The following is a 22500-nucleotide window of genomic DNA, read 5'->3' as shown; positions in this document are numbered from 1 at the left end:
CGGAATCCTGCCTGGTCCTTTGGTTGACGGAAGTCTAAGGTGTTCCTGATTTTATTTGCAATTACCTTAGTAAATACTTTGTAGGCAACGGACAGTAAGCTGATCGGTCTATAATTTTTCAAGTTTTTAGCGTCCCCTTTCTTATGGATTAGGATTATGTTAACGCTCTTCCAAGATTCCGGTACGCTCGAAGTCATGAGGCATTGTGTATACAGGGTGGCCAGTTTTTCTAGAACAATCTGCCCACCCTCCTTCAACAAATCTGCTGTTACGTGATCCTCCCCAGCTGCCTTCCCCCTTTGCATAGCTCCCAAGGCTTTCTTTACTTCTTCTGACGTTACTTGTGGGATTTCAAATTCCTCTAGAATATTCTCTCTTCATTTATCGTCGTGGGTGCCACTGGTACTGTACAAATCTCTATAGAACTCCTCAGCCACTTGAACTATCTCATCCATATTAGTAATGATATTGCTGGCTTTGTCTCTTAACGCATACATCTGATTCTTGCCTGTTCCTAGTTTCTTCACTGCTTTTATAGGCTTCCTCCGTTCCCGAGAGCATGTTCAATTCTATCCATATTAGAGTTCCTTATGTCAGCTGTCTTACGCTTGTTGATTAACTTTGAAAGTTCTGCCAGTTCTATTTTAGCTGTACGGTTAGAGGCTTTCATACTCTGGCGTTTCTTGATCAGATCTTTCGTCTCCTGCGATAGCTTACTGGTATCCTGTCTAACGGCGTTACCACCGACTTCTATTGTACACTCCTTAATGATGCCCACAAGATTGTCGTTCATTGCTTCAACACTAAGGTCCTCTTCCTTAGTTAAAGCCGAATACCTGTTCTGTAGCTTGATCTGGAATTCCTCTAATTTCCCTCTTACCGCTAACTCATTAATCGGCTTCTTATGTACCAGTTTCTTCCGTTCCCTCCTCAAGTCTAGGCTAATTCGAGTTCTTACCATCCTATGGTCACTGCAGCGCACCTTGCCGAGCACGTCCACATCTTGTATGATGCCAGGGTTAGCGCAGAGTATAAAGTCTATTTCATTTCTAGTTCGCCATTCGGGCTCCTCCACATCCATTTTCGGCTAGCCCGCTTGCGGAAGAAGGTATTCATTATCCGCATATTATTCTGTTCTGCAAACTCTACTAATAACTCTCCCCTGCTATTCCTAGATCCTATGCCATATTCCCCCACTGACTTGTCTCCAGCCTGCTTCTTGCCTACCCTGGCATTGAAGTCGCCCATCAGTATAGTGTATCAGTGTAGTGCATCAGTGTAGTGTATCAGCGGTTATTTACCTCCCTCGAAAAAGAAGCATTGCCCCGATGCTAGAGATGTCACTGGTGTGAAGTTCCTCACACAGTCACTCGCTGGCGTACGATTTCATGCGTACTACGTGCACTACTACAGGCCGGTGGTGGCGGCACCTCGTGCAATAGGCGCTATCTTGGACTATACCTCGTAGGTGACGTCACTTAGGTGTCGTAGTACTCGATACGGTGCGAAGTGTCGCCTTAATAGCTTCTCGCTGCCTCTTCGGATAGGCGTCCAAACCTACACTGCCGTTTTCGTACGTTACTGGTCTATGACGAGCATTGTAGCGGCCTGCGTCGTAGTCCTGCTGGTGGAAGATCCGTACGCGTGCGAGCTGTCTAGCTTCTTCGGCGGGTTGTGTAAACACATCTGCATACGTGTCAGCGTCATCGCATTTCTGTAGGAGCATTGCATCTAACATTGACTGTACTTCTCGTCCGTGAACAAAGCTGAACGGAGTCATCCATCTTGTTTCTTGCTTCGCGGTGTTGTATACAAAAGCTATATAAGGCAAGATCTCGTACCACTTTTTGTGTTCGACATCCACATATATTGAAAGCATGTCTTCAGAAGTTTTGTTTAGGCGCTCGGTGAGGTCCGTTGGCTTGTGGATGGTAGACTGTCGTCTTGCTGTGAGTCGTTCCACTGAGCATCAGGACATTATCTAAAAGCGCTGCCGTGAATGTGGTTCCTCTGTCTGTGATTACGATGGCTGGTGCACCATGTCTGAACACAACATTCTCTATGAAAAATGGCGCCACCTCTGCTGTTGTGCCTCGCAACAGAGCCTTTGTTTCGGCGTAGCGAGTCAGGTCATCAGTCGCGACAATAACCCAACGGCTGCTTGCATTAGACGCATGAAGTGGACCAAAAGGTCCGTTCCAATCTGGTCACATGGTGTGCGTGGGATCTGGAGGCGTTGTAGCATGCCGGCTGGTTTTCTTGGGGGTGACTTGCGCCTCTGGCAATCGAGGCAAGTCCGCCCGTGATGTTTCACGGCCATGGCGAGTCTTGGCCAGTAGTACCTTTGTCGTACTCTGTTCAGTCTCCGCGCGTAGCCTAAGTGACCAGAAGTTACCTCGTTGTGACATGCTTGGAATACTTCAGTCCGAAGGGGTGTAGGAACAACCAGTAAATAGCTGCATCCGATGGGCGAAATAATCCTTTTAATCCTTTTGTTCCTTTATGCGACATTGTTGCGTAAACAAAACGATGACAGTCCTCTTGAAAAAATTCTAGGAGCCTTGAGAGTTCATCCGTCTAAAGAATTAATAAGGGCGAGCAATTGAGGGTTATCATGTTGTTGGTGTGCAATGGCGGCCGTATCAAGAACACCAAGGAATAGCGTTTCGTCTCCATGGGATGAAGCAGTCAACTCTATCGGTGATCGCAACAAGCAATCAGCGTCGGTGTGCCTTTTCCCCAACTTGAAGATGACCGTCATGTCGAACTCTTGCAGCCTGAGGCTTCATTGCGCTAGTCGTCCTGAAGGATCTTTCACGTTGTCAGCCAGCATAGTGAATGGTGATCACTGGTAACTTTGAAAGGGCAGCCGTGAAAATATGGGCGAAATTTCATAACCGCCCATACCACGGCAAGGCATTCGTTCTCAATTGTCGAGTAATTGGCTTCTATACGCGAGAGCGTTCTGCTTGCATAGGCAATCACCCTTGCAGCGTCGCCCTGCAACTGCACGAGCACTGCTCCCAGACCAACATTGCTGGCATGAGTGTGAAGTGTCGTAGGGGCTGTTTCTTCAGTGTCGCGAAGTACTGGAGCTGTTTGCAGCCGTCGCCTCAGCTCATTAAATGCAGTTTTCTGTGCGTCGCCCCACACAAATGCCACGTCGTCTTTCGTGAGGTGAGTTAATGGCGATGCAATGGGGGTAAAATCTTCAATAAATCGACGATAACACGCGCAGAGGCCCAGGAAGCGCCTGACAGCTTTCTTGTCGGACGGTATCGGGAACTGTGCGACGGCGGCAATATTCTCAGGATCGGAACTAATGCCAGCATGACTGACGGCGTGACCAAGAAACTGCAGTTCCTCAAAGCAAAAGTGGCATTTTGCTGGCTTCAGCGTGAGGCCCGCCGAGCGGGTGGCTTGCATAACCACTTTCCGTCGTTGCAGGTGCTCGTCAAATGTTGCGGAAAACAGAATGACGTCGTCGAGATAGACCAAGCAGGTCCGTAATCAGATCGTGCAGAGAAGTCTGAGTGTCAACAGTTATGGCGGCGGTGTTGACATCGTTGTTGCTGGACAAGCGATCGTACTACCTGCATCGTTGATGAAGGCAGTACGATCTCGCTCAATAGCAGCAGCTTCCTTGATAAAGTCAACCACGGTACTTGGTGGATTGTGCACCAGTCCGGCGAACTGCTCTTTCACGCCGCGCACAAGGTAGGGTAACGTGTTATCATAAGTCATGTTTGGGTCGACTCTGCGGCATAGACTGGCGATGTCCTCGGCGAACATTGCGACGGTTTGGTTAGGTTTCTGAACCCGTAACTCAATTAGCTGTTGTGCACGGCCCCGTCAGTTTACACTCGTAAAGGTGCCATACTGCATTCTCGGTTTTCATACCACGTACGAGCGCTATCGCCAAGAGCAAAATAGACATTGGTGAGCCTTTGTTGATCTCATTGATCTTGGCGACGCGCTGCAACTGGTCAAGCCAGTCTTCGACGTATTCAATGGCGCCACGGTGAAATCGATCCAAACTCCGTGGTTGAAGAAGGGTTACTTGTGGCGGGCTGGACGAACGGACACTTTCGGGATCCTGTGCCGGGCTGGAGTCGGCCATGGGCGGCGATGGGTAGCGTCTGGACGAAGGTTCGTCCGGGGGGCGGGGCAGGTGAGCTCCGGATCAAGGCCTTGCAACCGACGACTGAAACGATCAACAGACGTTGCAATGGGCGACGCAGTGTCCGGGCTGAATGAATGGCTCCCAGGAGGGGTCCGGGACATGGGGTTGTCGTACCTCCCCCTTCCCCCCCCCTCCCCGGCAACTGGAGATCGCAGGGAAAGGCCTTCGTCCTGCAGTGGACATAAAATAGGCTGCTGCTGATGATGATCAAAAGGATCACACCTGTAACATTAAAATGTTTATTTTTTTTTGGCATTGCTAGTTGCATAAATTTACTCGGCTCCCCGACGATGGTAAGCATCCCAGTGATTTGGAAGATTGGCTTGTTGGGCACGACGGAAAATACGTTTGTTTTTGGTGCGTAGTCGCTTAAAGCAATTATGAAACCAAGGCGAGCGCGAGTTACACATAAGGAATCTGTCTTCTAGGTATATATCAGTCAGTTTAATATAGCAGTTTACTTTTGTACAGCTGCCAGTTCTCTTCGACAGAGCGTTCATCAACTTTAATAATGTAGTTGCTGGTGAATGTTTCCAGCTCAGTAAATGAGTATATGTCAGCGCGGTTGTAGTCAACAATAAATTTAGATCTCGGAAGTTACGTGCATTTTCGACGTGAAATTAATAGCGAAGTAATTACTTAAGCTCCGAAGGTAAATCAGTTTCGAAACGAAGCCAGGCACAGTGGTGAAAGTAAAGTCTAGGATGTTAGATGACGGGGAAGTCATACGGATGGGTTCGTGTACCAACTGTGACATCCGAACAGAGATTCGTAAATTGTGCATCCTAGGATGAGCTTTTTGCCGGGTTAGAAAAAAATAAACAGTTACTTCTCCACAAAACATCATGCAAATTAATGTACCCCAAAAGAAAAAAAAATCCACAGAGACACTTAAGACTGCTCACGTGTGGGAATGTGAAAGCATTACAGTCCCGTTAGTGAAATGTTTTTAATGTATGTTTTTGCTTGGGAGGCAGCACACTTTCCATCCCCTTTGGTTGCGCCGTCACATGCCTAATGACGCACTCATTAGGCCACACCTTTAGTGAACCAGATGGCAGGGACGTGTGACGTGTGCAATGACGCACGCTCTAGGCGCGCATTTAGTCAGCCAGAACCGTGGAGCAGGCCGTGGCATCGGGCAACCCTGCTCATCCCTCACCCCTGTGGCCCGGGCTCGATTGCCACCCAGACCGAAATATACCAGACCTTTTTCTCAAAGCCATGAATTTACTTTGTTTACAGGAGCATCCCTGAGAAATTTGACGTCAATTAGAGCAATTTTTATGTGTTTTCCCTCATTGTGCCTTCGGCCATTTTTGGTACCAAAGTGGCGCAGAATACCGAACGTGTAAGTTATTTAAAATATCATGTAAATCATCGCAGAAGGGTTTTCGTGCTGTTGGTAGTCTATATAACATGCGCAAGAAATGGTCGTTCTCCAGGGAATGTTCAGGTCGTCATTCTTTCAGCAAAGAAAAATGTGCGGTCGCTTCATACAGTTTCTTACTTCCTTGTCGATTTCCCTTCAGTAAAGGTTTCTCGCTCTCTCCTCTTGCGTAATGGTCATGTTCCTGTCATCGACATACGCATCTGTGGGAAGCGAGGCGGAGGAACTTGCGTGTTGGCTTGAAAAAGGCCTCGACACCGGCCGTGAACAAAGCTGAGGCCCCCGAAAATTTCAAATCACTTCTCTTGCTTGCTCGCCTTATTCATGCCCACTAACCCGTGTATCCCTAGCACAGTGCACTCTAAAAAACGTTTGCACCCTTCGGGGTGTATATCTGCCACACAACAATAATCGTCGCGCCCGCTACTTTCCTGTCGGAAATGCTATGTCATGCTAATAACGCGCATGCCGTTCGTGACTGGAAAGTACCGGGCTCGCAGCGTTAAAAAAAGGAAACGCATCAAGGCAGATGACGATTATTGTTGTGCGACAGATGTACACCCCAAACGGTGCAAATTTTTCTTAGAGTGTGACGTGCAATGTCCGAGTACATTGCCCTAATGATGGCTGTTGTAAAGACTTCGAATATTGAAAATAGTCCCTCTTCACTATTTCTCTGTGCTTTCTCGTTTCTGTTCCCTCTTCATCGCGACCCCCACCTCCCAATTATTGGCCAATCTTCATATGTCAACCGCATGCAGTGCGGCCAGCAGAATTGTCCTCCTTCTTTCTTCCATCTGCCAAGACTATGTTGGCCTCTTTCACAATCCGGCGCGGCCTGACGTGGACGCGTAACCAAGCGCGTGTGCGCCGCGCCTTTCGCGCATTTGTTCTTGGCGCGACGGCGAAGACGTTTCGCGTGTGTCCGTGGGGGAGAGGATCGCCCCCGTCACTCGAGGACTACGGGTTAATTTTCACCACCCCGGATTCCTCAACGCGCACCTAAAGCGCGGTGTAGACGAGCGTTTCCGCAGCATGCTGGTCCCCGTCAGAGTGCGACCGCTGCGAGTGGAACCTGTGAGTGGAACTGTTGTCTTGAAGTTTTTTTTTTCTTTAAACCATTTCATTTTTGGTCAGCGTTTCTCTGTTTGCCTTTTTTTCATTATGAGTGGAATTAAGTGTTGTTTGTGCGGGCGGCTACGCATGCAGGAGCGGCGGTTGTCAAAAGAAGGCGCGCGGTCCGACAACAAGCCCGGCGGCGGAGAGCGATAGACAGTATATAGAGGAGCCGTGCTTTACGGAAGGCGCGTATTAGGTGGGCTAACCGGGGCGGGGCTTTCGCCATTCGGTTCCCGGAAGCAGTGCCGTTGTTTTGGAGCCAACCCAAGGGCTCTCGACGCACCGCTGCCGAAACATTCCGCGAACGGGCCAGATGCCCCAACGAGCGTGAAAGTGTTTTCCTTTCGGAGCCTGCGTCTTCAGAGGTGGGGAGACAAGAGGCCCACGGCACAACAAGGATTTATGGCCATGACCTCGAGAAATTTTAACTCCGGACAGTGTCACCCTGGAGCCCCGTTGTGCGCACACTGTGCGCACCGCAGTGTGATTGGACGAACGATGGGGCGAGGGTGTTACCGGAGGAGCTCTTTAAGTACACGCGCGCATGACCATTGGAAGGGGGTTCGATGGCAATTCGTTTAGGACTAAAAGAAGACCAAGACTGTAGCATCATTGTAACTTTTGACTCGTAGTCTTTAAATGTCCGTGTAAATAGTTTCCGTTCATTCTACCGCTTGAATATTCCACGTTGATGAACAGTTAAATCCTTGCAACCAGCGTCGCAGCCTTGCGTATACTGTAATGTGACCTCGCGACATCCGCCGCACCTTCATCTTTCCCTCACGGACTTCGAGGCGAATACCAACTCTGTGACTTCGCGCACAGCAGCGGAACGCTATTACGACTGAGTCACCGCACCAGGCATTTCCTCTCCTCGTTCTTCTGCGTACATATTTCGCTGCGCCGAGCCCTTTCGCCTCTCATACTTGACTCTGAATGGAGATGACGCAGCGCATGTGCAATCTGTACCTTTTTTTTTGTTATATATTCTGTATGCTGTTTCAAAATTTCGACTTCTGCTATTTCAACTCAGTACCTTCGAGTGTATTTTTTTTTTTCATTCGTATATTCGCACAGAAGAAAGAAATACTGTCAACGCTTCAGAAAATCAGAGCGAAAATGGAAATTGCCGTAGGCCAAAGGCCAATGCTGCGAAGAGCAATTCAACAATCACTTAACTCAAGGTCGCGCGCATGCCCACAAAAGGAGTCGCCGAGCGATCAGCTGCCCGCCACTTGCGCAACTTGTCTCGGTCGCCGGGTTGCACCGAGGCCACGCGGATCGGGCGAGCCACTCTGGTTGCGACAGCGACGCATTGTGCGCAGCCGCTCTCTGGTGGTGCATGTCACGTGCCGATAGAGGGTAAGTTATGCCGGTGACGTCACAGGCACCTCACACGAAACAACTTCTGCCGCGTGAACCGACCTTGGCCCCCGTCTGGGGAAGAGAATTGCGTTATGCGGAATTTCTCTTCGCGTATAAGCCCTGCAAGCAAGCTTACATCGCGATCCTTCTGTATCTGCGCTTCGTAACAGATGTTGAATGATCCAATCAGAGTTCTCTCGGCCCAGCCAAAATGAGCCCCGGACTATCGTAAGTGTCACTGACCACCTTGTAGAAAGCATTGCGCTTTAGACCCACTGGGTACAACCCGACGAGGACGTTTACTGCTGAAGCATGCTATCGGGAAGGTAAGACACACGATGCAAGGAGAGGCACGCAAGAGAATAAATTCGTCGGCAGCTATAAACTTGCGTGCGCACAGGCGTCACCGCCCGTCGCAACATCGTATCAGAGTTGTAACTCATTTTCAGATACGCATGCGCATACAGACAGACCTCTTATACAGGTTTCAAGTTAGCGAAAGAACTGCAAGAAGGAATCTAGAAGCGAGCGAATATGAATTTACTGTATACGAATCGAACACGAATTACAAGTACAGAATATCGAAACAAATGTCGAATAGTGAGACGCAGACGCATATATTTACACCAGGAATTATTATTTATCAGGTGTCACACATGCGTCACGAGTACATAGGGACAGCTCACTATCAGGAACAAAGGATCAGTTTTAAACACAATATCATTAATTATCATTAAAAATGCACGAATAGTTTCTCAACAACTTTAGAGCTTGGCGGTTACAAACTTTTCAATCAAGCATCAGTGGGGTACAACTAGCTTTCCAAAAACGCTAAATGAACGGTTGCTAAAAAAAGATGAGAAGTCTTGTGAAAAAGATTTTCTATATAAATTATGCATATCCAACGCAGGTGTTGGAATCCATGCGAATCGAAGCAATTGTGAAGCGGTTAATGAAATGCTATATGATTGTACATTTAATTCGTGAATGTCTGGCGTAAACAAAAACTGGCCCGCGCCTGTACACGCGCGTAGCCATGCTGCGAATTGTGGCAATTCTTATAATTGGCCTGCGTTTCTGTATTATTTATTTAATTAATTTATTTTTATTTAATATTAAATGTACTGGGCCGCTTCTTGGACAGTCACCCGTTGTGGGCGTGGGCCACATTATTATAATCATCCTCAACACGATACGCAATCACCTGAAATAGCTAGTTGGCATTGCGACGATATGTACCGCCCGCTTCTTGGCCAATCCCCCACTGTGGGTATGTGCCATAGTATGGAAATCATCGTCGTAATCAACATATGGCAAACATCTGAATGTGGGAGTTGGCGTTGACACGGGAGAAGTGTACAGTCGCGGCCACTGCTAGCGGGAACACGGCAGCCGTGGCATCCCTCTGCGGAGAGCCCCACCAGCGGCGGCGCATGAAGTTTCGCGGCGCATGCGCAATCAAAGCGATAGGCGAAAAGTCCCGCGAGCTGCCTACTATGGCGAGTCGTCTGGCGAGACTTCACGAGGCGCAGTTGGTAGCACTACGCGGGGGGCTACCACGAGCTCCCGTGTTCCCGCTAGCAGTGGCCGCGCCTGTACGTGCGTTCGTGGCCTTACACGCTCTCGAAGTGTAGTCTTCTGCCTCCCTTTTAGAGGAATGTTTACTGTATTAATTGTACCGTGGGGTGTTTGTTTCGAGCTTGTAAGCGCGGATATGAGTGTTTCGGCCGCTATGTGTATAACTTATGCACGTACGTTTTAAATTTGTAATATAAATACCAATATATAGAAAGAAAGTTGCACGCAGAATCCCTTCTGGGAGTAATCTAAATGATGCGTAAGCATTTGCTGCTTATAAGCTGCTGTTTCGTCGTCGTATGCTGCTGTGTGCGGTATAATTGCGTCAAACGCCGCGAGAGAATCGTGAAACGGAGGAGCGCGCTTGTAACAACGAAATGTTAACCGAGACCAGCATGCGACGACGAAGAAGAGGCGAGTAGTATATAGCAATGTTCACCCGTGTTATACTTACAAAGGTTGAGTTTAGTTCTTTCCGCCCTCTCCTCGTTTTGTAATGAGGAACAGACAACCCATCACTTCCTATCTTGTCGCCACTTTTCTGCGGCAAGAAAAAAGAAAATATTGGAAATACCGTTTCGAAGACTTGACCTGATCTTAACAGAACCTGTTATTCTTTCGTTAGGGGCCTCCGCGTTGCGATTCAGTCACATGTACGCTTGCTCCGTTGTCCAGAAATGTCTTACAGAATCCAACCGAATGCCTTGTTAAATTCTATCTTTTCCTTTTTGTATACTTTTAAATTAACTGTTATTCATTCGATCTGACTTTACTGATTTTACTTTAACAGGTGATTCTACGTTATGCAGCGCTAAATCCATAGATATTCGGAAATTTATTCATCATGACTTGGAATAATTCACCGATTTCTTGGCCAATTCCCCATAGTGGGTAGAAGCCACATACCTGATAGGAAGAAGTAGATAACGCCCAATGAATGTGGACGTAGGATGAAATGACGAGAGAGAATTCGTAAGTGAAACAAATATATACAATACTTATAACAGCGAAGCTGTTTATGGCTAGGGTTCCGTGCATTTTTCTCCTGCTGTGCAAAAACTTGGACCGATCCCGGACATTGTGCAATATCGGGCCGACCCGCAGCGGAGGTGAAGCAGGCTTCAAGCATTCAGCCAACTTTCAAAAATAAGTTTAACATATTGTATCCAAACAGAACCCGTATCAGATATTAAGCTGATAAGAACAGATAGTGTATACACTTTGACCCGCGTCGGTCATGTCAACGTTCGCACCGCCCTCTCTTTGTCGACGTTCCAAGCGCTTGCGTATCTCCTTCCGCTCTTCCGTGGTGGCCGTCCCGTCGTGACGTCACTTGTGTCTAGTTTCCTCCGGCCCCGCGGGGCGGCGGTGCCGTCGTCCGCGCGAATGTGTATAAAAGTCACGGTAAGTGAGTTCGTACCAGTGTTCAAATTTGTGTCTCACCTCTGTGTCATGAGCTAATCAGCTTCGCTGGTCATTCATCTTGACGCAATGGAATGCCTCATGATTTTTTAGTAACAGTTTGTCCATCTTCTTGCGCTCTATTTTTACCTTAATGCGTGTAGCCATGTTTATATCATACCCAAGCAAACCCGCCCAGTGACAATTCTAATTACGTACATTTTCTGACGGGCCAATGGAAAGACGTACATGTGGAATGAGTGGCAAATCAGTTTCGTTTACAAGCACGAATCTCCTTGCGCCTGGGGCAGGCTTGGCTAACACGGTGGAAAAACAACAACTGCGACGACGATAAGAACGACAAAAATAACTACGGAGGACAACACATGCGTCTAGGCTGGTGGAAGACAATTTCATGGAGTTGACGTGTCACGTTGTTTCCTGACATTCACCTTTACCACTAGAAACTACATTGTTTTTATCAGTAGGTTATGTTTCTCAGCAGACGTTTCGCGAGCGAAAGAGAGGCGTTTCCGGCCATTTGCGATGCTAATTAAGGGCACAGGTGACATTGTTTTCCACTACCGCGCCGCTTCGGTGCGTCCAGGTATCGCAGACCTATATATAGTGACGGCCACCGCCTTCGTCCTGGGCAGCCTACATAAGTTTCTAGCTCCTTTTTTTTTTTGTGGGGGAGGGGGAGGTGGCGCTCTGCACATATTATGGTCCGAGTGTGGAGAGGGAAAATAGAGAGAAACAAAGAGAGGAAAGGCAGGGAGGTTAACCAGACGCAAGCCTCCGGTTCCCTACTCTGCACGCGAATTGGATAAAAAAGGTTTAGAAAGAAGGGAGGAGGAGGGTGAAGTTCACAGTTGCGCATATATACCCAGCTCACCCGTGATGAAGTGCAACGTCCGCATCTGTTGGACCCGTAGTACTCGAAAAGGGCACGCCGGCAACTGGTCCGCCCGAGCACCGAGCGTTTTGAATGTGCGAGATACTCCATAGTCAACCGACATAGTTTAGAGTCGAAAAAGTGCTTGCGTTGGTTGTGCACATAACTGTTTTGCGGCGACAGGCGTGCACACGGACAATACCCGGAAGAAGCGAAGTGAACAGAATGTAAAACGAAATTTGGAAGCCTGCTACAGAAATGCAAGGAACGCAGTGAAGGTTTGCCAGTGCACACCGTGCATATCATAAGAAGGCAGATTATCGTCCGGGGCTCCGATACAAGTGGTTAGGATTCGAGGAAGAAGATCAAAAACACGACAGCGCGCGAAAATCGAGAAAACTTAACACTTGGAAAGAGAGCCACAACCTATATGCGTAATTCCGGGACCTCTTCTATCAAGATCGAGCTTAACTTTCTTTGTTGCTCTGCTCGTTATACTGCCTTCTTTGGCTTCCTTGAGGCCTGCACGCTAGCCTTGTACCAATAAGTTAGACAAAAGAAAGCTGCGTTTCCCCCATTAGTTAGTGTACTCGCGCTAATTGGCCCAGCTTTTTCCGCTCTAATAGGCTCTGGTTACGCCCAGTGGCGTAGCAACAGGGGGGGCCGGGGGGCCGTGGGCCCCGGGTGCAAGGAGCCAGTGAGGGGGGGGGGGGTGTCATATACGTCTGAAGACACCCCTGTTTCCGCCGGCTACGCCCGGGGAGGGGGGTGACAGCAGCCCTATGGGCCCCGGGTGCCAGCCGACCTAGCTACGCCACTGGTTACGCCGCGATTGGCACGAGACCCACGGGATCTGTCACCGTGCACGTGCAGACGCTGTAGAGGTGCTTGCATGCTCCACTCGCAGACTGGCAAACGCCCAGCGAACCACCTGCTTGTGCTTTCATTGTTTCGACTTGCTTTCATTCACCCGGGAAGCGGATAGCCGGCCGGGATCTGCCGACCTTGGACGCCCGAGACCAGCAGCATCGTCAATGGCCGCTCTTACCGCCTCTACGTTGTGACGTCACTTGGCAGCGAACGTCAGCTGCCCCGCGGCGTCGATGACGCAACTGAGGTCTCGCTGCGCCGTACAACAGCTACACTGGCACTTAGACCGCCGCGCACTCTGAATCAAACCCTCGCTGCCTCGGATTACTCACCGGTTTGGATCGCTTCGCGTCGACAGGCCGAATGCGCGGTTGGGACGCATTCCGGCTTGAGCGATGGTATGCAACGCTGAAGGAATTGAGTTCATGTTTACGTCGATTTACTTCGGTGTGATCTCGCCTGCCGTCTCCGCGCGATACTTCGAAAGGTCACCTCACACTGATTTTTCTTTTCCTTTCTTTCTTTCTTTCTTTATTTCTTTCTTTCGCTTTTCCTTTATTGCATGCTCACCAAATACCGATTACAAAGCCATTTTGTCGGGTCGGAAATTTGGTAAAAGTTGGCCGGTGGTAGCGGTAATGATATGGCGATGACGCTAAGCTAAATCGTTCGCTTGTGCGGTGTATAAATATAGATGTATACGAGTTCTCACGCAAGCGTAGAGCAGGTAAGTGTATGATAACCCTTGCCTCTTCGCAAACAATCAAGCAACTAAAAAAATTCAACGTTACCATCAAACTGTGAGAGGGCCACGACCCTTTGTTAGTAAAGAACGGACGCGTGTCGAAATAAACCAGTGCGGTTGCTTCAGGGCTATTGATATTTCAATATCTTTGTTTTTAGTTATGCTTTAAAGAGTCGGCAAGAACAGCTTTCAGATACGCGAAGCAGAGGGATTACGTGAGATGAGAGCTAAGGCACAATACATTTCATTGCTTAGGAATTGCTGCGTAGAGTTTTTGCAGTGCAGTATCTCTTTACTGCACTGCACTCTGTCATGAGGCGAAGCTGCAGCCCAAAGAGAAAGCCGTGTTCGGCGGGCGCACTCGATTTAAAATTGGCTCCTGCGAACTAGACGGAAATAAATCAATGCAATAAAAGTACAGAATTGTCGCTGCATTCACCACAGCCCGTATTTTCGCGCAGCACGAATTGCAAAGCACGAAATTTGCAGTTGTATACACGATCCAAGTCACATTTTCACCCATTTCTGCAAATTCGAAAGCATTTTATTTACAAAAAAAAAAATAACATATATTAGAAGGCTGAAGCAACACGGATCGTTTTGTCCTGTCCTCGAATGCAGGGCTTCGCATTTCTAGATGGGTCGCTTCAGTTCACAGCGTAAGGCTCAATATGTAACACAGCTCGGAAATATACTCCACGAATATTCCTCAACATTTCGCTCTTCTTACTCTCCGGAAGTTCCTTAGCCGGTTATCGGCTGTGGACAATTCTCAAATCAAGCGTAAAGACAGCGACAGCTTTTACAAAGTAATCTAAACTCTGTTTTACGTTGTACGAGCTCTCAGTCATCTTTTTTTTTTATTATTCATTGACTACAGGTACACAGCGCTATAGGCCTATAGCATTATCTCTACCGTCCCATCCACTAGCCAGCTTTGTGAACGTGCTAGCTAACACCTGCCGTGCATGCAAATGACGCAAGCTTACCCTAGCAAAAGCTGACATGTGGCCGGGAACGTAGCGATAACGGTACAGCGGTGACGCTATTTGCTAAGGCACTCTAACGCATAACCGGATAAGTAACGAAAACCGATCCAACCTGCTGCAGCAGGCAGTGTCGTTTTGAGACACTTACACGTGCCTCGCACGCCAGCTTCGTACACGTATATATATGCAGCAGGTATGTGCGCTTCCTACACGCACATTACCGGTGGCTCTGTGAGCAGCTGCGCGTATTCAACGCTGCCGTCGTCGCTCGCTGTATTCCATAGAAGGATGCCCGCACCATCCGTCGAGTCAGCGTAAAAAAAAAAGGAACCACGTAACCTGCAGTAGAGACAGGCACGCGGAACTCCGATTGCACCTCCCCGCCCCACCGCCACCCTGCGCGGCTTTCCACCGCTGCATCGAGAGGAGGTCCTGTTCTGGTTCTCGAGCAGCACTGGCAGAGCTCCAAGATGATCGCGACTACACGCCCATTTGCGCGAGGAGCATTGCATGCAGTCAAGCTCTGTCGCCTGTAGCTGAGGTGGCACATACGGTAGAAGTTCTTTCGCACGTACGATCGTAGTTCCGTCAGGAAACTTGTTTTATCGTTGAATATAAAGTACTACTTGTACGACATTTTCGATTTTTTTTTCTCGCATTAAATTGAGGTCATCGACCTCGAAACTCCAGAAATAAATACCGGCAAGCTTCGAGCAGCCTCTGTAAGTAATTAGGAATGATAACTTCTATTCCTAAACCAGTTTCGATCTTTTGTTACCCAGAATGCGTGTGTGTCATGACGTCACGTCCTAGGCGGTGGTCACGTGGGAGCAGAACATCGGGACTCTTCATCGTTTGCACCAAAGCGACGGGTGGTCTGCTATGCTGCTGCGTCGAGCCGTGCATCCAGTGGCAAAGAGTATATAGGAACTCAACCGGCCGAATAATCAAGGTGCTATATAATAAACGGGTTGCTATATAGCAACCCGTTTATATATAGGTTCAGCAGTGGGATGGGTTGGATTAGTTAAGATTGGAGCTCGGCCTGTGATTCATGAGAACTATACAAGAACGTGCTGCGCATATCCGAATGTCGCGACGAAAAAGCTCAGCTGATAATCGGCTTCATCTTGCCTGTCTTCTGGCTGCAGGTGTACGTGGTTGAATAAAACACAAACTTCTGAGCTTTTCGCAGACTCGCGTTATTTCTTCATGTTGAATTTCGGCTTTAATGTATATTTCTAATAATTCTTTCTTTCTTCTGGTCTAGTCAATCTTTGTACCACCTTTTATTTTTACTTACGTCATAAAGAGGAACAAGATACTACTTTCTCGCATTGCTGCCACGTCCATCATATCACAATTTCGCCGTTGATAAATTGCCGAACGGAAGCTTTTCCTGTTGAATGCGTCGACTGCTCTGTCGTGAAGAGTGCGTCAGGTTCCGTTAAAGATAAATTGCGCAACAAGTTGCCTCCAGACGACGACAGGGTGACGCACAGAAGCGCACGACGATCCGCCTAATCATTTCCTCCTGCCCCTCGCAATTCTCCCGACCGAAGTATTTTGTAGCCGAAGCTGCCGAGAGGAGTTCCGCGACGGTTTCCTTGCGTCGACGGAAGCCGGCGTGCGACGTCGCACGTGGTCGATATCAAATGTGAAGACAACGCAACGAGCGTTGCCGAGCGCCTAATTTGCTTTTGAAACGTAATGATCAGTGATCGTAAAATAAATGCTCCCTTGCTGACATCAAGTTCGAATAGACAACTTATATGGGTGTTTTTTTTTAACCAGTATTCCGTAATTTTCTGTTTCTTACGTCGCATTATGCCGGTAGAACGTTGGAGCTCAGCTAGGATTTCCTGCGGCCGCAGCGGTGAACTTGAGCTAACGCCGCGGTCACTAAGCCGTCACTAAGAAGATAAGGGAAGGTAGACTTTACTAAAAAATAAAAAATAAACACACAAAAAAAGGATGAGCACAAACTAAGAAACAAAATAAAAGTAATTTGCAAAGAGGGCGTTAGAAGTGTTATAAAGTTGTATAATGTTGTATTTGATTGGGGGGGAGGGGGGAGATGTGATCGTAATGAGCTGAAAGTGAAAGTGTTTGTGAAGTGTCTGCTACGAACTTATAAGATTGTATAATGATGTGCGTCAATGTGTTGCAAGAACATGTATGTTGTAATGATGTTATGGGATTCAATAAACTTACCCTTTCAGTTTCAACAGCCAGCCACGAACGCGCTCGAACGCAGAAGCAAGTGCTGTGTGGAGGATTTTATCCATCCAGCTTGCTCGTCCATTTCGCTCATAGACCTACCCCTTTAGTTCTGTCTCCTGGCCCAATGAATGTATAGATTACATCTAGCTGCGGGATGAGGTGGAGAGGCCGGGAGCATGGGCTTTTCGTTAGTCTTAGTGCCCACTTCTGTGTGGGCAAAGTCGCTACGACGAATCCAAGTTAATTGAAGAAAAAATGCTGATTTACTTGAAAAAAGAATGGTAGAGGACGTTCATTATGTCACACCTGAGCGCAAGTCTGAAAAAAAAAATGAAGTTCAAACGCATGCGCACTGTCAGTGCTTTGAGTCTGTACTGCTGAATGACTCTTGGACATGGCCAATGAATTTTTCTGTAAAGACCAAAAGGCTCTCATAATAATAATAATAATAATAATAATAATAATAATAATAATAATAATAATAATAATAATAATAATAATAATAATAATAATAATAATAATAATAATAATAATAATAATAATATTTAACAATCCGGGTTACGCCCACTGCAGGGCAAAGGCCTCCCACACTTCTCCAACTACCCCGGTCATGTACTAATTGTGGCCATGTTGTCCCTGCAAAGTTCTTAATCTCATCCGCCCATCCAACTTTCTGCCGTCCCCTGCTACGCTTCCCTTCCCTTGCAATCCAATCCGTAACCCTTAATGACCATCGGTTATTTTCCCTCCTCATTACATGTCCGGTCCATGCCCATTTATTTTTCTTGATTTCAACTAAGATGTCATTTAACCGCGTTTGTTCCCTCACCCAATCTGCTCTTTTCTTATCCCTTAACGTTACACCTATCATTCTTCTTTCCACTGGTTGCGTCGTCCTCAGTTTAAGTTGAACCCTTTTCGTAAGCCACCAGGTTTCTGCCCCGTAGGTGAGTACTGGCAAGACACAGCTGTTATACACTTTTCTCTTGAGGGATAATCGCAACCTGCTGTTCATGATCTGAGAATGCCTGTCAAACGCACCCCAGCTCATTCTTATTCTTCTGATTATTTCAGTCTCATGATCCGGATCCGCGGTAACTACTTGTCCTAAGTAGATGCATTCCCTTACCACTTGCAGTGCCTCACTACCTATCGTAAATTGCTGTTCTCTTCCGAGACTGTTAAACATTACTTTAGTTTTCTGCAGATTAATTTTTAGACCCAGCCTTCGGCTTTGCCTCTCCAGGTCAGTGAGCATGCATTGCAATTGGTCCCCTGAGTTCCTAAGCAAAGCAATATCATCAGCGAATCGCAAGTTACTAAGGTATTCTCCATTAACTTTTGTCCCCAATTCTTCCCAATCCAGGTCTCTGAATACCTCCTATAAACACGCTGTGAATAGCATAGGAGAGATCGTATCTCCCTGCCTGACGCCTTTCTTTATTGGGATTTTGTTGCTTTCTTTATGGAGGACTACGGTGGTTGTGGAGCCGCTATAGATATCTTTCAGTATTTTTACATACGGCTCGTCTACACCCTGATTCCGTAATGCCTCCATGACTGCTGAGGTTTCGACAGAATCAAACGCTTTCTCGTAATCAATGAAAGCTATATATAAGGGTTGGTTATATTCCGCACATTTCTCTATCACCTGATTGATAGTGTGAATATGGTCTATTGTCGAGTAGCCTTTACGGAATCTTACCTGGTCCTTTGATTGGCAGAAGTCTAAGGTGTTCCTGATTCTGTTTGCGATTACCTTAGTAAATACTTTGTAAGCAACGGACAGTAAGCTGATCGGTCTATAATTTTTCAAGTCTTTATCAATTGGCGTCCCCTTTCTTATGAATTAAGATTACGTTAGCGTTCTTCCAAGATTCCGGTACGCTCGAAGTCATGAGGCATTGTGTATACAGGGTGGCCAGTTTTTCCAGAACAATCTGCCCACCATCCTTCAACAAATCTACTGTTACCTGATCCTACCCAGCTGCCTTCCCTATTTGCATAGCTCCCAAGGCTTTCTTTACTTCTTCCGGCGTTACTTGTGGGATTTCAAATTCCTCTAGACTGTTCTCTCTTCCATTATCGTCGTGGCTGTCACTGGTACTGTACAAATCTCTATTGAACTACTCAGCCACTTGAACTATCTCATCCATATTAGTAATGATATTGCCGGCTTTGTCTCTTAATTCATACATCTGATTTTTGCCTATTCCTAGTTTCTTCACTGCTTTTATAGGCTTCCTCCTTTCCTGAGAGCATGTTCAATTCTGTCCATGTTATAGTTTCTTATGTCAGTTGTTTTGCACTTGTTGATTAACTCAGAAAGTTCTGCCAGTTCTACTTTAGCTGTAGGGTTAGAGGCTTTCATACATTGGCGTTTCTTGATCCGATCTTTCGTCTCCTGCGATAGCTTACTGGTATCCTGTCTAACGGAGTTACCATCGACTTCTATTGCACACTCCTTAATGATGCCCATAAGGTTGTCGTTCATTGCTTCATCACTAAGGTCCTCTTCCTGAGTTAAAGCCGAATACCTGTTCTGTAGCTAGATGCGGAATTCCTCTATTTTCCCTCTTACCGCGAACTCATTGATCGGCTTATTATGCACCAGTTTCTTCCGTTCCCTCCTCAGGTCTAGGCTAATTCGAGTTCTTACCATATATGGTCACTGCAGCGCACCTTGCTGAGCACGTCCACATCTTGTATGATGCCAGGGTTAGCGCAGAGTATAAAGTCTATTTTATTTCTAGTCTCGCCATTCGGGCGCCTCCACGCCCACTTTCGGCTATCCCACGTGCGCAAGAAGGTATTCATTATCAGCATATTATTCTGTTCCACAAACTCTACTAATAACTCTCCCCTGCTATTCCTAGTGTCTATGCCATATTACACCACTGCCTTGTCTCCAGCCTGCTTCTTGCCTACCCTGGCATTGAAGTCGCCCATCAGTATAGTGTATATTGTTTCGACTTTACCCATCGCGGATTCCAGGTCTTCATAGAAGCTTTCGACTTCCTGGTCATCATGACTGGATGTAGGGGCGTAGGAACTTCAATTTGTACCTCTTATTAAGCTTCACAACAATAACTGCCACCCTCTCGTTAATGCTATAGAATTCATGTATGTTACCAGCTATATCCTTATTAATCAGGAATCCGACTCCTAGTTCTCGTCTCTCCGCAAAGCCCCGGTAGCACAGGACATGCCCGCCTTTTAGCACTGTATGTGCTTCTTTTGTCCTCCTAACTTCACTCAGCCCTATTATATCCCATTTACTGCCCTCTAATTCCTCCAATAGCACTGCTACACTCGCCTCACTAGATAACGTTCCAGCATTAAACGTTGCCAGGTTCAGATTCCAATGGCGGCCTGTTCGGAACCAGGGATTCGTAGCACCCTCTGCTACGTCGCAGGTCTGACCGCCGCCGTGGTCGGTTGCTTCGCAGCTGCTGGGGACTGAGGGCCGAGGTTTGATTGTTGTATTCATATAGGAGGCTCTCACATCCACAAAACCACAACATGAGACACCACATACCGGCGACTATAGTGGCTGACAAATTAGCAGATAACTTTGTCGGTCGTCAGGAAAATATGCAGCGCCTGTCGTCTCAGTCAAAACAGACAGCAACCTATAATGCGCAGCATGTCAGGTGTTTGAATGATTCAAATGAGCAAAATAATATCGGTGGTTCATTCCAATGTGGTCACTAACCCTGTCACATTCAGTGCTATAGATACTCATGAAGGCTTCAATAAGTTTGCGAATGTTCGCACAAGCCGTTCTGCGCGCTGTAATTGGAAAATGCAGAATATCCTGTAGAGACCACTAACGCAACTTTAAACGCGGTTGAATTGCACATCTTCGAAGGTTCTAATGAGAACCGCTCCTGGCAGCAGTGGAGTATAATTTCATGCCATAAAGCGAATAAAATGTTGGATGTTAGCGAATCTGCGAGCTTCCATCCACAGAGTGTCCTTGATATGCACTGTGCTAACCCCTTATGAAAGTCCTTAGAAGCAAAGGAGGAGGTACAGGGTCTTTCTTGCCGCACTTGAGAGTTCCAGATTTTGCGTACGCAGAGTTAGGGGACGCAAACCACCGTACTTACAAAAGGACGCGAAAAGGTGCGCAAATGAACCCCAAACCTGTACAAAAGAACGCCCGCCTAAGGTGGCGCTTTGCGTACGCAAAGGTCCCCTTAGCTACTGTATGAGTTGGAAGACAATCCCACCGCTGGCAACCAGTTGTACGAGGTGGAGTCAGGCACGTAAAAATGTGGTAGCGGGCCTATGCTGTCGTCCGACTCATCCACGCTTGGGACGTGGTTGAAGGGAGGAACTTGCTCTCATCGAGAACTAGGAGTACGGGATTTATTTACAATATCTACATGAAGGGTGGAGAACGTTACATTTCATCAGTCTAGCATGACTGAAAACGATGCACACCGAGCAGCCGAAAACGGTTGCTTAAAAACCCTCTGTCCTCCCTAGATCCCTGGGTGAGACAAAACTGCCGTCCAAGCTTCGTCCAACTGGGCTGTCCAAAGTCGTCATAGTCGTAGTGGTGGTGGTGAAAACTTATTAATTTGCAGTGAAATTGCTGTGGGGAGACTCCGAGTGGTCGGAGGTACTTGGCTTCCGATGGGTGGGGCCCTCAGTCCAGGGCTCCGCTTGCGGCTGCTGCTCTGCGGACCCAGTCAATCAGACTCAGCTGATCTTCCAGGCTCTCCCTGGCCAGCAGCTCCTCCCATCGCTGCTCTGTAGGGTGTTGTATGGGGGGTACGACAGTGATTGCGTGACATGCCCACGTGGTATGGTATAGTGTGGCTTTAGCTGAGCACCATGCGCAGCGAAGAGGGTATGCCGTAGGATGTATTTTATTGAGGATGTGCAAATTGGGATACGTGCCATGCAGTTCCGATTTCATTTTCATTTCATTTTTCATTTTATTTGGGTCCATTTACAAGCAAATGGCCTCCAACTGACCGATTCGTCTTTATTTAGTGTTCGGTGGGGTGTGGAATAGGTTCGCCTAAGTCCTCTGTAGTGGCCTAAAATGGCCGAGTAACCGCACGCCACGGGAACGGGTTCCTCAGGGGCAGTGTTGGAGGGTACTCGGCTCGTATACCCTCGAGATACCCTATCCGCTGCCTGGTTTCCCTCCAGCCTCATATGTCCTGAGGACCATATGATCCGATGCGGAATCAGGGGTGTGTGGGCAGGTTGGCTGATGCTGAATCAGGATGATACTGTGGGCAGGTTGAGTGATGCGCCCTTGTAGGTAGTTGCCGCAAGCCACCTGGGAGTCCGCCAGAACTGTGAGCGGTCGTCTATGCCTGTAGCCGTGGGCAATATCAAGCGCAATGGCTGTTTCTTCGGCCTCGGTAACGTTGTGGCGGCGTATGGAGCCGATGGTAAGTTCTTGGAGTGTATTGTCCAGAACTGTTGTTACTGCTGTAGTTGGCGGCGTCAACATAATACGTGGTGTTCTTGTGCCCGTACTTTCGTTCGAGGGCTTCCACTCTGGCTTCTCGGCGGCCGTGATGTAGTTGGGGGTCCATATTGCGGGGTATGGGGGCGATCTTATAGGTGGCACGAAGGAGGTCGGGAATGGGCTCGCGCCGAGCTGCTTCATGGAGCTCGATGGTATAGCCAAGGTGTCAAAGCAGGGCGCGGCCCGTTGGTGTTTGCACAAGTCGCTGAAGTTGCGTGGCGAGTTGCGCTTCGCAAAGTTCTGCA

General features: G+C 47.7%; 1 non-coding gene across 1 annotated transcript; it reads right to left on the bottom strand.

Moving 5' to 3' along the window:
- Window positions 1-10690: 10690 nt before the first annotated feature.
- LOC135910813 (U2 spliceosomal RNA) lies at window positions 10691-10874 on the bottom strand. The gene has a single exon (XR_010567141.1). It is a non-coding gene; the product is annotated as a U2 spliceosomal RNA (small nuclear RNA).
- Between the last annotated feature and the right edge of the window lie 11626 nt (window positions 10875-22500).

This window comes from Dermacentor albipictus, chromosome 5 (assembly GCF_038994185.2).
Source record: "Dermacentor albipictus isolate Rhodes 1998 colony chromosome 5, USDA_Dalb.pri_finalv2, whole genome shotgun sequence".
Lineage (NCBI taxonomy): Eukaryota > Metazoa > Arthropoda > Arachnida > Ixodida > Ixodidae > Dermacentor > Dermacentor albipictus.
Note: the sequence above shows the minus strand (reverse complement) of the source record. Positions and strands in the feature narration are given on the sequence as shown.